The following is a 17,767-nucleotide window of genomic DNA, read 5'->3' as shown; positions in this document are numbered from 1 at the left end:
CCGCGCACCGAGCACGCCCACAGGTGCGGCGGGACTCCCGCCTCGCCCACCCCACCCTGTCCCCACCCTTGCCCAGGCCTGGGTAGAGAAGGGAGGAAAGGGAACCCTCTGGCCTGGTAACTGAATGCCGCCCTTTTCACCATCTGAAAACCCTGTGGCTGGTCTCTGTTGGCTTCCTGTAGGCAAATGACACCGCCGGTACTGTCTTGGAGTGTGTCAAAATAGAGTTCTTGAGGCACGCTGTAGAAATTTTGAGCTTGGTTTGCATAAACTTTTCTAGCCAAAGAAAGCATTAAAGCACCTTCAAAATTGAAACCGTTGCCAGAAATTAGAAAAAATAAATAAATAAATCTGTTTTTGCCTTCCTTTTTTTTTTTAAAAAAAAAGTATCCAAGCTTTAATGGTGTGCCCTTCTGCAATACAGGTAGAATCCTGTTTTAATATACACATAAAACCCCAGTTTTATATAGGAGGCTGTTCCCACTTCCTGGCTGGCCTCCCAGAGTGTGCCTACTTGGTTGAAGGGGATACAAGGCATTCTTTGAGAAGAGAAATTCTTCAACCACATCTTTATGTTGCAACAATGGATGGGATGATAATATTGAAAGAAAAAGACCTTATTACACAAATCTTTTTTTTTCCTTTTGTAAAAACATGATCTACCAATGAGTGACGTCAATGAAATAAATATGCACTTAGATAAATACATAGGTAAACGCACAAATATATATATATATATTTAAACTGAAATATCTTTCCTGTTAGTGACTAGCTCTATGTGGAATAATTGGTATTTTAAATAAATATGCTTAGTTCCTCAAATTCTTCAGAAGAAATCACTGCTGCGAGTTTCTCCCCACCCCTCTAAATGTCAGGGTTTATGCAGCTGGGGCCCGGCTCTCCGATGAGAAAGCTAATTTGAGTGGTTGCAGTACAGTCAAGGCTGCCGAGGCAGTTTCTTGGCTGGCGTGGAAAGGTAGAGGTTAACGGATAACCGGTTGGGCAATGAAATCCACAGAATTCTTCTGATTCTTCGCTGGAACCCTGATGGTTTGCAAACATTGTTGGTTCTGAAAAACTGGGGTGGAGGTGACGGGGGGGGGGGGGCGGCGGGTGTAAGGGGAGCGCTTAATAGGATGTAGTTAGTGAGTCATGGACCGATTCCACCCCCACCCCCACCACCACCACCACCACCATGGCCTTCCCTGGAATAACTAACTACTTGCGAGGCTCTCCCAGAGCGGGTGTCTGTCGTGCTGAAGGTGATGTTGATGAAGACGTGGGGCCGGAGAGTCTGACTGGTAGCGAGGCTATTGCTCCAGCTAAACACTCAAGTCCTTCCTTGTTTGTTTTCTGGGCACATTAGATAGTGTTCTTCCCACATTACGAATGGCATTCTGGGCCCACTTTGCTTCGCTTCAATGCCCTATGGTGCTGGGCGAGGTGGTGGGAGGAAAGAAAATGAAAGAGAAAATCTGAAGCTTTTAGGCATCCGGTTCGGTATGACGACACTGGCGTCGACAGGACTTCTGGGAAAGAGCTGAGGTATTCGCCTGTATGTGAGACAACCTGGAGGAGCCAGCCCTCCCATCCCTAAACCCCACCCCCCTGGTGCTCTAGTGGTTGGTTAATGGTAGGAGAAGGAATCCACTCTGTGAGGTAGCAATTAGGGAGCTGGGTTGTTCTCTGAAGGTCCTCTGGGAGACATTAGACAGTTTTAGAATTTCTTGGAGGCAGTCCCAGGCAGTTCTAAGAGAACATGGCAACACAAACGGTTCTTGAGACCATTTGGATATCTTTGTTCAAAAATGGTCCCTGCAGTGGCGGCTTTGTTGCTTCTGTTTTGATTTTCCCATAAATACCTGTATGCTTAAGTTACTCATGTTCTCCAGGACATCTTGTTAAGTGCTAATTAAATACCAAGTTTAAGGTTGAGTTCTTGGCACGCGAATAACCAGTCTAAATCACGGTTCCACTCCCAGGACTTTTCTATAAAACCGCAAAAATAAGGAGATCAAAGGAAAGCCAGCAAGCTGAGGACCTCTCTCTGTTTCTTTGTAGCCTTTTATTTCCTATATACCCTCCCAGATGCGGGCGCTAACAATAACACCATCCTCGGGGGCACAACTTTAAATACAACCCACAGTGAGATACAACCAAAGGTCTTTAAAATGGGGGAATCCTGTCTCATATCCCAGAAAGAACCTAAAGGTTAATGGGATGTCATCTCTAGTCGGCAGATGTTTCTGTCTCTTGGTCTTTTGTTTATAGCTTGGGGGGGGGGGTGCGCGCATGCGCTCACTAAACAATGGCCGACTCATACCAGTCAATCAATATTTGTTGAGTAACTGAATGAAATAGAAAACAGCAACTTACTAGCAAACGATTTCTTGTGTACTTTGTAGATGGTCTTAGCATGAATTTCATTTCCTGGTAGAAGAATCTAAGATGTGTCTTATCTACTTCTGAGCGAATGCGTAACTCATTCAATAAAACATTGAGGTTGAGAATATGTTTACAATAAATTGCAATATAATAAGTTCCGAAATAATGCCTGACTGTTGGAATAATTTATATTACGTTTTCAGGCATATTTTTTTTTTTTTTGGCTTTTTCGAGACAGGGTTTCTCTGTGGTGTTGGAGCCTGTCCTAGAACTAGCTCTTGTAGACCAGGCTGGTCTCGAACTCACAGAGATCCGCCTGCCTCTGCCTCCCGAGCGCTGGGATTAAAGGCGTGCGCCACCATCGCCCGGCAAGGCATAATTTTTTTTAAAAAAACAAATTGCCAAGGTTGTTAAATACACCAAGTTCTGAGCTCAGCCTTAGCAGTTTGGAAAGATGCCTAGGAAGCATTGCCCCTCACCCTTCCTTAAGTTGTGTTTATTCTCAGAACACCATCTGCAGATATCCCCGGGTTAGCTCTTATCTGCACAGGCAGGGATAGACAGAGCTACTTCCCATGACTCAAATCTAAATTGTTCTAAGTTTTGAAAACACTTTTCTATGAAATCTGAAAGTTCTTTTTTAGACTATTATCTTAGCTTTTATCCATCCCTGATAAAGATGGATTCGGGAGCTTTCTTTTTCTCCCCTCGACTGCTAATTTTAGCCGATGTGAAGTGTGTCATAGCATATAGTCAAGTCTAATATTTATCCGGAAAGAGAACCAAATTTTCTCTTCTGGGTTTAGAAATTATCATTTTGGAAGAGTTTCTGGATGGGGAATTCAGAATGATAAACCAACATCCAGGAGACCATCCAAGAGTCACAATGAATGCACAAAAGTGGCACACCTTTCAAAACAGCCCGGATGTAGCCGATGAGCGCCGCCCCTTCCCTGTCTTCTAATGGCTTCCCTAGCATGGGAAGCCGGCCCAGGAGAATCAAGACTGCGGTAGATGGTGCATCAGATAGCAGCAAATTACATGCTGAGAAAATGATTCCCTTTGCGTTTCTTCTCCTTCTGTCCTTGGAAGGGAGAAATCCAAGTTGCCAGTCTGCCTCTAATCCTCTTACAGTTACTAAATTCTGCCAGAGAGAGAGAGAGAGAGAGAGAGAGAGAGAGAGAGAGAGAGAGAGAGAGAGAGAGACCAGGTTTCCTTCAGAAGCCTCTGGCAGGCCTTAGTCTGTAGCTAGAATCTGAAAACATTGTTTCCCTTTTAAGGTTGTCCTCTACGGAGGCAAATGAGATTCGCTGAAATAAAGATACCAAAATATCTTTTAAATAGGTGTACTTAAGTAAAGGAAACCCAACTGTATAAAAGAAAATTGCTAGGGGATCTAGGTTGTGACCTTTGTGATTAAGAAAGGTAAATTATGAAAAGATGATGGAGGAAGGTCATTGGCTAATAAAGGCACTGCCCTGGCCCATTTTATTGGTTAGAGGATAGGTGGGAGGAGTAAACAGAACAAAATGCTGGTAGGAAGAGGAAGTGAGCTCAGAGACTCCACAGCTCTCTCGGGGGCAGACGCCTCAGAGAGAGACGCCATGCCCCGCTCCCGGGATGAAGCTCCGACCCAGGATGGACTAGGCTAGAATCTCCCTGGTAAGCGCACCTTGGGGTGCTACACACAGATGATTATAAATGGGCTATATTAATATGTGAGAATTAGCCTAGAAGAGAATGGGCCAGGCAGTGTTTAAATGAATACAGTTTGTGTGTTGTTATTTCGGGGCATAAGCTAGCTGAGCAGGCGGCCGGGTGTGGGGGACGCAGCCCTGCCGCCCCATATTACTTCATATGGCACCCACGTGGACAACTGCTTCCACATAAAGCCTGAGACAGCTTGGGAAGTAATTCTAGAACAAAATGAAAGCATTGTGCCTGGTTTCTTGGTAGCAGCAATTTCTCGGTTCTACTCTGCTTGCTAGAGGCAAGCAAGCACCTCATCTAAGAGAGGCTTCCTGACTCAGCTTTAGCTGCAAAGCCTGCAGCTCATTAAGAGGTCCTGCCACGAAACACTTAAATGGTGTTGACGAAAAGCTGAACGCATGCTTTTCGATTTTCAGCCGTAGCAGGAAAAAAGCTGCGCCGTTTAAAAATGCCGGCTTTCTGGGCTGTCCTGCCAGGGCAAACTCTGACTGTTTGAGGCAGGAGGGCCGGCTACTGAGAGAGGACTTGAGTGTTGTCTGTTGTAGCTCACTTGCTGGCAGGGACCTTGAAATGCCATACAGTTGTTGCAGTAAACATGGCTACAGCCTGTATATCCGCCATGAGGCTGGAAAGCTAAGGAATGGACTGGATCTAGCTGGCAAAGCCACGCCTTTAATCCTACTGAGATCGCTTGGTAAATTAAAGATTCATGTGGTCAGAAAAAGAGAGATATACAGTAAAGAGAGATTCAAAGACAGAAAAAATTTCTGAATGGTTTAAAGTGTGTTAAAAATATATGCAGACTAAAAGTTAAAGTTCTTAAAGTAAAAAAAACAAAAAAAAGGAAGAGAGTTGTTGTGTGTGGTAGCACACGCCTTTAATCCCAGTGCCTAGAAGGCAGAGACAAACAGATCTCTGTGAGTTCAAGGTGTAGCAGTGTACACCTTTAATCCCGAATGCCTGGGAGGCAGAGACAGGCGGATCTCGGAGAGTTCAAAGACAGCCTGGTCTACAGAGTTACTTCAGGTCAAAGATACAGAGAACCTGTCTCAAAAAGCAAAAAGTTAAAAGTAAAAATAAATGAAATAGAGGTTAAAACAAAGGTGTAATAAGATGGAAAATAAACAGAGAATTTTGATACTGTATGCTATTATGCTCTCTTTGAATTGTTTGAATGCTGAGGAAGGACAAACAACTGCTAAAAGATATTTGTTTATAAATGCTGCTGAACTAATCCAACATAGATACTTTGAAAATGCCTTAAATTTGAAATTTGGATCTAAAGACATGATACTTTGGAAAGGAGTTTCTTATTTTGTTTTCACAGAGGATGAGACGCTGTTCATTTCTTCTATTCCGATTTGGTATGATGGACCACGCCCTCCTGAAGGGTTGGTGTGAAGGCCTTCAAAAAATTGCTTCGCTCAACTGCCAACTGAGATGAAACTAGCACACAGGTTATACCATGAAAGACCAAATTAACGACGCCCCCATTCAGCAGGAAGCAGTTTGGAGAGAAATAACTGCGCCCAAATTCCCAAAAAATGTTTATAAATGTTCTTTTACATTTAAAGGGGGATATGATATAGATATGAATAATTTGCATTAGTATAGATTTTGCTTTATTGATAGAGATTTAAGGTCAATTTTGTTATATGTATAAGTGTTTCTGATTTTGATTAAGGTATTGTGATTGTGTAGTTCATTTAAATATGTACTGTATAATTAAGAAATATAGGTTGTTAATGGATAATCATCGATAATAGTAAAGCTTGTAGTTATGTTAGTTAGATTTTCTAGATATATAGAGATGTATTTCAGTTAGATAGACATTCTTCATGTCTTTCAAAGATTACAGAATAGGACATTTAATGTTTTAATAACTGAGGACTTTTCATGACAATGAGACACTCTGCTCCTGGCAGCACCAATGTACTTCAAGAGGAAGATGGGCATCGAAGAGGCACCTTATGGAGTTTGATAGCCATTTGGGCAAGAAACTCCTCTTGCCTGGACTATTGCATAAACTGGACACAGAGAACCCGCAGAGAGAGGACTACTGAACTTTCCTAAGGTGAGATGATCTTTCGGGGTTCCTGATTCATTTTGAAAGAGTCTGCGAGACATTCTGCAGGACACAACAGATAGTGACTGAACTGACTTTGAATTTTCCTGCATTATGGAAATGTCTGCTGGATACCATGGGCCTGAAGGCTGAAGATGGATGCCCCAACGGTACAAAAGAACTTTGGGTGACTGTCCAGGCAGCGAGATGTCTTTGTCATTTCTAGAGTTTGAAGTTTCTTAGTTCTTGTTTACTTAGGTAATATATCTTTCTGGAGTCTTTGATGGAGTTAAGAATAGTTAGTTATAGTTATAGTTTTCCTTAGTTATGATAAAGATTACTGTAACTTTTACTTGATAACTGTTTTTTTATATGTAATTTTGCTATGTTAAAGCCTTTTTTTTTGTTTAAACCGAAAAAGGGGAAATGATGGAGGAAGGTCATTGGCTAATAAAGGCACTGCCCTGGCCCATTTTATTGGTTAGAGGATAGGTGGGAGGAGTAAACAGAACAAAATGCTGGTAGGAAGAGGAAGTGAGCTCAGAGACTCCACAGCTCTCTCGGGGGCAGACGCCTCAGAGAGAGACGCCATGCCCCGCTCCCGGGATGAAGCTCCGACCCAGGATGGACTAGGCTAGAATCTCCCTGGTAAGCGCACCTTGGGGTGCTACACACAGATGATTATAAATGGGCTATATTAATATGTGAGAATTAGCCTAGAAGAGAATGGGCCAGGCAGTGTTTAAATGAATACAGTTTGTGTGTTGTTATTTCGGGGCATAAGCTAGCTGAGCAGGCGGCCGGGTGTGGGGGACGCAGCCCTGCCGCCCCATATTACTTCAAAAAGAGGTATAAAGTTTCCTTAAAATTTAGAAATAGAATTGCCAAATCATGTGTGAATAATCAGAATATGCTACTGGGAATATATTGAAAGGAACTTGAAATCAATGTCAGAGAGATGTTTTTGACAGCCAAGGTATGATCAACAAGTTTCTTATTAGTGGATGAGTAAAGTATATGGAATATATAGTGCATATGGTATATGCACAAATGCAACGTTATTCTGTCTTTACAGGGCACAGACCCCTGTCGTTTGCAGCCGTGTTTGTGAACCTGGAACACGCTATGTTAAATAAAATAAGCCAAGCACAGAAAGACAAAAACCTCATGATCTCATTCCTACAGAATCCAGGAGTGTCTGTCATAGAAGGAGAGACCCGGGGATAGTTAATGGGAGCTGGGGTGGCTGGGGGTGAGTGCAGAGAGGTTGGCTGAAGGATGTACCAGGCTTCAGTGAGGAAAGAAGAGTAAGTCTGGGAGATTTACTGTACAACTTAGTGACAGAATTAGCAGTATGATATAATCGTGAAAATGTTTCCACCACAAAAAATGGTGACTGCGAAGTAATAGGTATGTCGCTTAGCTGGGTTTGACCATCCCATAGTGCGTATGGATCCAGATGTACTGGAGAGGCTGAAGAGAGGGCTTAATGGGCAAAGTATTTGCTGTGTGTCCACATTTTCCTTCCTGTTTCTGAGACAGAGTATCCTAACAAACGCAACTTAAACAAGGCTTTGTGATGGTTGGTCAGAAAATGGCCCCCCCAAAGGGAGTGGCACTCTTAGGAGGTGTGGCCTCCTTGCAGGAAGTGGGTCACTGTGGGGGCGGGCTTTGAGGCCTCCGTTCACTTGTTCAGCACGGGAACACCGTTCTCTTCCTGTTGCTTGCAGATCAAGATGTAGAACTCTGAACTCCTTCTCCAACACCACTTGTCTCCTGCATCTGCCTTGACCCGCCATGATGATAATGGATTAAGCCTTTGAAACGGTAAGGCACCCCAATTACATGTTTTCCCTTATGAGAATGGCTGTGGTCATGGTGTCTCTTCACAGCAACAGAAACCCTAACTAGCACAAGTTGGTACAAGAAGTCAAGTCTTGTTGTGATAGATCAGACCATGGTTTTGTTTGAAGGAGTATGGACTTTGGGATTATGGATTAGAAAAGAATTTGTATGCTTTAAGTGCGACGTGATGGGCCATCCTAGTAGGAACATGGAAGATAGTGGTGCTGAGGGTTATTTGAACTGTGGGGGGGCTGGCTCAAGAGGTTTCAGAGGAGAAGAACTTAGTATATTGCCTAGAGATCACTCTTGTGATGTTTTGGTGAAGAATGTGGGTGGGTACTTTCTGCCCTTGTCCAAAGAGTCGGCCCGAGACGAAAGTGAAGAGATTTGGATTAATTCCAGTAGGGGAGGAAATCTCAAAACAAAATAAGCTGTCGTGGGATTCTGTTGACATGAATGAAGATTTGCCATGAAGAGGAGCAAGCCGGGCCAAAGGAGCACCAGAAATGGAAGTTAAGTCCTGTGTTCAAGGAGCCAAGCGGGTTAAGAAATGGAGAGAAGGCAGCGATGTCCTCAGGGAAAGATCCCACCCAGGTTAAGTTTCCAACCTGCAGGAAGTAACTAAAAAAAATCTTAGAGCCCGATGTGATGACGCACGTCTTCGATTGCAGAACTCCAGAGGCAGAGGCAGAGGCAGGAGGATCTCTGAGTTTGAGGCCAGCCTGTTCTACAGATCCAGCTTCAGCACAGCCAGGTTTAGGCAGTGAAAGAAGCCACTGAACACAGAAAGCTGGTGAAGATGCAATTGAGTGAGGGGGCCATGATCCAGCTCCAGCAAGTGGTAGAACTTGGCAGCTTCAGCCACGTGGTTCTGGTCTTAGAGGCAAGGATAAAAGAAATAAGCTACGGGATATTCCTCTAGCGCTAAGGAAAGCCGCTGAGGCAAAACTTGTGTCAGGCGTGTCCCGTAGTGGAAGTCCAGAGAGGCCATTGCGTGAAGCTGTGAAGGAGGAGCCCGGCTGGCCTTGGAGACCCCAGGATGTTGGAGACGCCAGGGTTGTGGGATACCTGTCAGGGAGAGCTGGTCACACAGAGTGAAACGGGTCCAAGAGAAAGAAGCATATTGTGGTCAGTCAACCAACCTGAGAGGGAGTTGGCCATCTGAAGAGCTTTGGCATTGGACATGGAGATGTAGAATTTGGAGTGTGCCCAGCCGGCTTTCAGTCTTGCTTTGGTGCACTATGTCCTCACTATCCCCCCTTTCCCACATTTTGGAAGGGTAATGTATAGCCTGTATGGATATATGTAGGAAGTACGGGATCTACTTTTTGGTTTTGATTTTACAGGGGATTATAGTTAAGAGATTACATGAATCTCATAACAGACTTGGAGCTTTAGACTTTTAAATAAGTTTGAAGCTATTATAGACTATGGGGACTTTTGAGGTTGTACCGAATGCAGTTTTTGCATTATGATATGGCTACTGGCCTATGGGGGCTAGGGAGTGGAGTGTGGTTTGAAAGAGAATGGTCCCCAAAAGGAGTGGCACTGTTCTGAGGTGTGGCCTCATTGGAGTAGGTGTGGCCTTGGAGGAAGTGTTTCATTGTGGGGGGTGGCTCTGGGGGTCTCCTATGCTCAAGCTATGCCCAATGTGGAACACAGTTCACTTCCTGTTGTTGCTTGTGGATCAAGATGTAGAACCCTTAGTCCTTTCTCCAACTCTATGTCTGCCTGCATGCAGACATGTCCAGCCATGATAATAATGGACTGAACCTCTGAAACTGTAAGCGAGCCACCCCGATTAAATGTTTTCCTTTTAGGAGTTGCCATGGTCATGGTGTCTTGTCACAGCAGTAGAAGAAACCCTAACTAACACAGGGGTTTTCTGGCTCCCAGTTTAAGGGTAGAGGCCATTGTAGCTGGGAAGTCAGAACTTCTGGAGCTCGAAGCAGCTGGTCGCATCATATCCATGATCAGAAAGCAGAAAATAATGAATGCACTCATCTATCTTTCTCCATTGTGTACAGTTCACGCCCCCAAGCCCAGGAAATGGTGCTATACACTTTTAGTATCTCTCTCTCTCTCTCTCTCTCTCTCTCTCTCTCTCTCTCTCATCAAGACAGGGTTTCTCTGTAAAGCCCTGGCTGTCCTAGAACTAACTCTGTAGACAAGGCTGACTTTGAACTCAGAGATCCTCCTGCCTCTGCCTCCCAAGTGCTGGGATTAAAGGTGTGCACCCCCCCCCCCCCCGCTGCCTGGTTGAGGCTAACCCTTCTTACATCAGGTAACTATTCAAGAGAATCCTCCCAGGCGAGCCCAGAGGCTAATCCAGAAAATCCCTCACAGGTGTGTCTAGATTCTGTTGACCCGAATAGTAACTCCTGTTACACTGGGCAGCTATGACTGCCTGAGTTTGAAACCCAAGATCCCACATAAAAGGTAAACACAGTAGCACTCATTTGTAAATCCAGTGTTCCTACAGCAAGAGACGAGAGGCTGGAAGTTTATGAACCCGCTAAGGTGCTTATGCAGACAGAGATCCTTCCTCAAACAAGGTGGAAGGGGAAGACATCCACCAGTGTCCTCAGATAGCCACAAGCGCACTGGGGCATGTGTTGCCCACCCCCACATGCGTGCATAACACATATACACATGCACACATACACACACAAAGTAAATATGCTTCCACGCTTGGCACGTTTCGGATGAGCTTAAAAGTAAAGTCAGTAAACAGTGTTTTAACGTTGCATGGAAATAAATATCGGTCACGCACTGTAACACGTTATAAGCATGAATTCTGTTGATCTTTGCTTGCAGTAGGCACCATAGACTGCCATTCATGTGATCACTTGTTTCAGTCCAGCGGAAACGGGGGGCTGCAGGAGGGCTTGGTTGATAATGTGTTTGCATGAAGACCCGTGTTTGACTCCCCAGAATCCCCATTTTAAGAAGCAAGGTGCCGCACACATGCCTGTAATCCTGTCGCTGGGTAGGTGGAGACAGGAAGATTTCCTGCTTTGCTGGCCAGCCAGGTGACCAAAGCCAAGAGCTCCGACTTTATAGCAAAAGACTGTCTCAGAACTATGGGAGTGTGAGGAAGAAAACAAACGTTGAGCTCTGATCTCTAGACACACACACGCATGCACGCACTCGTCACACACACACAGACACTCATGCAAATGTACTCACACATGCACAGGCATGCACAAAAACATAACACACAGAGGAGAGTCAAATGCAGAGGACTGAAATACTAAATCCCGTACGAAAGCTAGCTAGACTACAAAGTCAAGGATCAGATCCCAAAGCCTCTATCTCTACGGTTACACCACGGAGCTCTAAAATGTCAAGCCATGGCTAGAGGTTTCAGAAAGGCCCACTTGAATGTTTCTGTTCTCCTTGAAGGTCAAGATGCGCCGTCCGTGGCGAGCACAGCTCCTGACAGCTCCCACATTCCCATTGCACTTAGCTGTGGGCCACAGGCAAGGCTCAGTTATTTAGTTGCTGGGTTGGTGCTCGGCTTCCTGAAAGATGGATAGCCCCTGGGAGGAGGATCTGTGTTGTGCCTTGAACAGTGGGATAGCCCCTGGGAGGAGGATCTGTGTCTGTGTTGTGCCTTGTACTGTGATAGCCCCTGGGAGGAGGATCTGTGTTATGCCTTGTACTGTGGGATAGCCCCTGGGAGGAGGATCTGTGTTGTGCCGTGTACTGTGGGATAGCCCCTGGGAGGAGGATCTGTGTTGTGCCGTGGACTGTGGGATAGCCCCTGGGAGGAGGATCTGTTGCTTTTAATTATTAGAATATTTTTGGTAGCTGGTGCATTTTCAAGATCAAGGGGCTCAGCAGTTCAGAGCATTGGCTGCTCTTACAAAGAACACTGTAGTATGGATAATGAAAACCCAGAGACAGATATTAGGGTGCAACCTAAAGATCAGAAAGGCAAAGCAGCCAACTACTATAGAGATCTTTTACCTCTATCATGTCTTCAGACCGGAAAGGGCGAGATCCTGTCTCCAGGAATCCTCAGACTCCACACTCACTGAGTTCCTATCTTTTTCCCTTTATATTCCTCTCTTCACCCAGCCATATCACTCCTGTCTCCATCTCCCTTGAGCTGGGATTAAAGGCATGGAATCCCAAGGCTGGGATCACCTTTGTGTGAGCTCTGTTTCTCTTTCAGACAGATTCAATCTTGTGTAACCCAGGGTGGCCTCGAACTCACGGAGACCCGTCTGCCTCTGTCTCCCCAGTCCTGGAATTAAAGGTGTGAGCCACCACTCCCTGGCCTATTTTGGCTGCCTAGTGTGGCTGCTTTGCTCTCCGATCTTCAGGCAGGCTTTATTTATTAAAACACAAACAATATACCACTACAGAACACAGGTTTGAGCCCAGCATCCACGCTGTAGCTCACGACTGTCTGTAACTCCAGTTCTAGGGGAGTCACCCCCCCCTCCACGGGTGTGCAGGCAAAACACTGATGCACATAAAATAAGATGAAATTCTAGAAATCTCTCCTGATTAACTCTGACGTCATCTTTAATGAAAGCCATATGGAAGGTAGTGACGGATAACTGAATGGAAATTGCACTGAGAGCTAATTTCTTACTTTAGAAAGATTTCTTTTGAAAGCCTCGGTGACTCAAAACAAAAGGAAGCCTAGCAGATCTCAAAGGAGAGAAAGTAACGCGTGGGCTGATGACCCCTAAAATCCAAGGTCAGTGCAATCCTATTATCCTCCATTGCTGTCTCAGAACAGCTCCTTGCTCAACGAAGTTTCCCCTCTGTGTGGCGCTGATCCTGCTCATCGTCCATATGACCGGAAATGGAATTCAAATTTCCCCTATTTTGCAATATGAAATTTAAAACCATGAAAGTATATTGATGATTAAGTAGATTTATTTTGAAAACTTGAAGCTCTTAAAGTATATGGAGGATATAAAAAACTGGATTAAGAGATTTATTATCTTTCATAAATTAAAGGCAAATACGGTAATTGATGAACTTAAGAGTCACGAATTAAGAAATAGCTTCTTTTCTAAACAAAACCTAACAAATTATTAGTATGCATTGTATTTTATTAAAGGTGCTATAGAATTTTAAGGGGTAAAGGTTATAAAGTTCCCCTACTTCAACCTCCTGTGGATGTTTAAAATGTATTTAAATACCTCGCAGAATGCAAGTATTCAAGCAATTTTGGCTTCCATTGGTTTCTTTGTAAATCGGTAGTAGTGAACTCTAGACGCAATGCCAGGCAGCGTGGCAGGCAAATGGAGTGGTTAGACTCTTAGCACTGACTACAGAGGCTTGAGGCCGGCCGGCATGGGAAGTTATTCTGTTACAGTGATCTGGGGAAGTAGACAGGATTTTAGCTAAGAAAATAACTGTACAGCATACGCCACCAATCTGCAGGGCGGAACACACCATCCTAGGTAGACGTGACGGCAAATGTGTAACTCAACCAATCTAGTCTCTGAGATTTGTTTTAACATCTTTCCCTTGCCCTTCAGATTTGGCCTCTTGTGCCTCACTGCTCCAGGTTGCTCCTCTTAGCTAGAGTTGCTGAGATTAGCATCCTCTGCCCATTCTCCCGGATGGGTCTCTGAGCCGTCTCCATCAGGAGGTTGGAACTCTTAAAGAAGGACTCAGATCCCAGTTAGGAGCTCCATGTACGGACAGGGAGAAATTCTGTTTCTCTCCTTGACAAAAGGTTTCTCTCCTTGACTCAGTAGTCAAAATAAAGCCCCCTTTCTGCTTCATAAAAGGAACAAAGAAATAAGGGGAGAGGGAGAAATGAAGAGAGGCTTTTATGAAGCAAGTGGGCAAGAGTTGGAAGGAGGTGGGGAGGGGCAGGGATAGACAAAGGTACCTGTGTGCTTAGAAGAAGCTGCCTGAACGGGGCATGGCTGTCATGGAAGAGGGGGAAATCAAAGAGAAAGTACCCAGTACAGTGCTCCTGTGGTCAAGACTGCAGTTTTCTGCAGTCTTTTGACTAAATCCTGCTAACACCAGTTCCTTCTGAGAGAGCAATAGGAAGGTGCTCCTGGCCTGGGCAGAGATTGGGTGGAGCCACGACAGCAAATAACCCCGGGTGACTAGATTAACTGGAGACCCGCAGAGAGAGGGGTCTCTGTTTTTACTGGATCATCAACTATAGCATGCAAGGAGCAAGCAAAGAGACTTGAGAAGCAGCTCAGTCACTAAGGTCCTGCTGTGAAATCAGGGAGCCTGAGTTTCCTCAGAACCCTACCAACACACACACACACACACACACACACACACACACACACACACACACACAGACGTACCCCCACACTGGGAAAGCAGAAGCAGGATGGACCCCTGGAAAGGCGAGCCAGCCTAGTGAGCTCCTTGTTCAAGGACAGACCTTATCTCAAAGACTAAGATGGAGAATGATGCTGACCTCTGACCTGTGCGCTCAGAAAGGTGCACACTCACACGTGTGTCTACACATAGCAAAGGTGTCAAGCCCCAGTCAGATGCACTTACTTTGCCCACACTAGCTCGGTTAGCATCTGTGTTGCCTGAACATCCAAGCAGCTACCGAAACACTGAGTGCTCACACTGATGAGTCAGGGTAGCTGCCCGGGAGCGCCCAACAAATTGGGAGGCGACATATTCTACGTAGACCTGAGCTACTTAAAAAGGGGCTCCGAGGATGACTCTAGTCACATGGCTATGCGGTTACAGTTTTAGAGTTTGTACTGGCCCAAGTTTAGCTGATCACAATAGATGTCAGTAATACGCGAGAGTCAGTGTATGAGTGTATATTTATGTGGCATGGTGTGAATGTATGTGTCTGTATGTATGTGGTATATGTGTGGATGTGTGTGTGTGGTATATATGTGGATGTGTGTGGATGTGGTATACATATGGATGTGTATGTGTGTGTGATGTATATGTGTGTGTGTGGTGTATATGTGTGTGTATGTGTGTGTGTGTTGAGATAGGGTCTCACTGTAGCCCTAGCTGACCCGGAACTCACCATGTAGACCTAGTTGATCTCCAGTTTGTGCTGACCCTCCTGTCCTTGCTTCTTGAGTGCTAGGACACTGAGCCTCCTATCCTTACCTTCGGAGTGCCGGGACTGGAGTGGGTACCACCACGCTCTTCCCTGTAGTTAAAAAAAAAAAAACATTAAGGATTCTGATTTTGTCATTTTCTGTGTATTGTTACAGTTTTCTTTCTGCTGTAGTCAAATCTCCAATAGTGGCAAATACACTCCTTAAGAAATCTATCACAGGTACCCTGGGCAGCTTGGGGACTTTCAGTGACCCCTAGAAGGGCAAGACGAACGGCTTCAAAGTGTCCTTGAGGTCTGATCCAACATTCTAGAGTATTACCCCAACCTTATAAATATTTAAGAATAGAATATTTATCACCACATTATAAAATGGGAACACAAAAGCATTCAAAACACTGAGCTGGTAAAATCAGTTATATCAGTAATTATACTTGAATATAACTATCCAAGTAACATGCGCTATTATTCTATCGAATGCTCAGAATGTATCGCTCAAGGGAAAAGCGGAACAGCAAAACAAGTGACCTCCCTGCCCCCAAAACACGAGAGGATGTGCTAGCTGGTTTATGTCAATTTGACACAAGCAAGAGTCCTCAGTGTGGAGGGAGTGTCTATTGAGAAAACGTCTCCATAAGATCGGGCTGACGGCAAGGCTGTAGGTATTACTTAATTAGTGATTGATGGGGGAGGGCCCAGCTCATTATAGGTGGTCTCATTCCTGGGCTGGTGGTCCTGGGCTCTATAAGAAAGCAGGCTGGGTAAGCCATGAGGAACAAGCTAGTAGGCAGTACCCCTCCATGGCTTCTGCATCAGTTCCTGCCTCCAGGTTCCAGTTCGTTTAGAATTCCTGTATTGGCTTCCTTCCCTCCACAGACCATGATTGAGGATATGTAAGCCAAACAAACCCTTCCTTCCCCAACTTGCTTTTCGTCGTGGTGTTTCTTCACGGCAATAGTAACCCTGACTACGACAGCAGGAATTTACCAAATGTTAGAAACTCTACTCCGTGTGACGGCATCACAGACCATTTGTTCTCCTCTAGGGGTCTCTCAGTTTTCCAGTGTCTTAACAATAAACATTCATTAATCTGAAAAGCAAGGAAAATTTTAAATTACAATCCAGCTTCAAAAGTTAACAGGGAAAAAGAAAGATTGTTTATATTCATGAGCTGTTTAAGGGAGCGATGAAAGTCAGGAGTTTCTCCAACAAGTGTGTATTGAGCACTTAGTAGGTACAGATGTGTATCGAGTACTTAGTAGGCACAGAAGTGTATTGAGCCGGGCCGTGGTGGCTCACACCTTTAATCCCAGCACTCGGGAGGCAGAGGCAGGCGGATCTCTGTGAGTTCAAGGCCAGCCTGGTCTACAAGAGCTAGTTCCAGGACAGGAACCAAAAAGCTACAGAGAAACCCTGTCTCAAAAAAAATCCAAAAAAAAAAAGAAGTGTATTGACACTTAGTAGGCACAGAAGTGTATTGAGCATTTAGTAGGCACCAATGTATATTGAGTACTTAGTAGGTACACATGTATGTTGAGCACTTAGTAGGCACAAATGTATATTGAGTACTTAGTAGGTACACATGTATGTTGAGCACTTAGTAGGCACAAATGTATATTGAGTACTTAGTAGGTACACATGTATGTTGAGCACTTAGTAGGTATAAATATATATTGAGTACTTAGTAGGTACACATGTATGTTGAGCACTTAGTAGGCACAAATGTATATCGAGCACTTAGTAGGCACAGATGTGTATTGAGCACTTAGTAGGTACAAATGTATATTGAGTGTTTGTGGGTAATCAGTCCCACAGAACAACTATTTTGAACGTCTACCCCTCTACTCTCTCTCTCTCTCTCTCTCTCTCTCACGCACGCACACACACACACACACACACTCACTCACACACACACACAGAGGCTACTTTCTTAAATGGCTTTAATCTGATGTCATAAGTAGTCTTTGTTTAGGATTGATCGTTCACTATGTCTCTGAGCGTAGCTCCTAAGTCCCCTGGCTTTTGTGTTTCACAGTGACATTAGCTGAGCAAAAGAAGTGACCTCTGGGCAGGCTGAGTGGCCATTTACCTGAAGAAAGACAGACAATACCATAAGTCATGTTCCCCACAGTATCTACCCACAGGTCACCATGGTTCTCTGGGAACGCTGCCGGAGAACCACTCCCTTTGAGGCTGTAGCATCAGTCTTAGCTATTTATTTATTTATTTATTTATTTATTTATTTTGATTTTCGAGACAGGGTTTCTCCGTAGCTTTTTTGGTTCCTGTCCTGGAACTAGCTCTTGTAGACCAGGCTGGCCTCGAACTCACAGAGATCCGCCTGCCTCTGCCTCCCGAATGCTGGGATTAAAGGTGTGCGCCACCACTGCCTGGCTGAAAGGACTGAACAAATGCCTAACAGGCTGTTTAGTCTTCCCTCAGAGATCAGGCCTCCATTTCAGTTTCCTGAGACTGAATGAGCAGCTTCTGAGGAAAAGCCACGCATAAAGGACCATCCATCTCCGACACCCCCCGACAGCAAGAGGAGGCCTGGTTCATGCAGTGCTGGGCCAGGCCAGGCCTGAGTCGCCAGCCTCCACAGCAGCTCCAGGACAGGGCCTGGGACTTGCACAGGCCTGTCCAAAAATGGCAGTGTGTAGCCCTGACTAACCCCCTGACTAGCCGTAGCCAATTACAGGGTCCTAATATGATTTCCACTAGCT

The sequence above is a fragment of the Microtus oregoni genome, unplaced genomic scaffold (genome assembly GCF_018167655.1).
Source record: "Microtus oregoni isolate MIOR12 unplaced genomic scaffold, Mior012 000018F_ref0000195, whole genome shotgun sequence".
NCBI lineage: Eukaryota > Metazoa > Chordata > Mammalia > Rodentia > Cricetidae > Microtus > Microtus oregoni.
Note: the sequence above shows the minus strand (reverse complement) of the source record.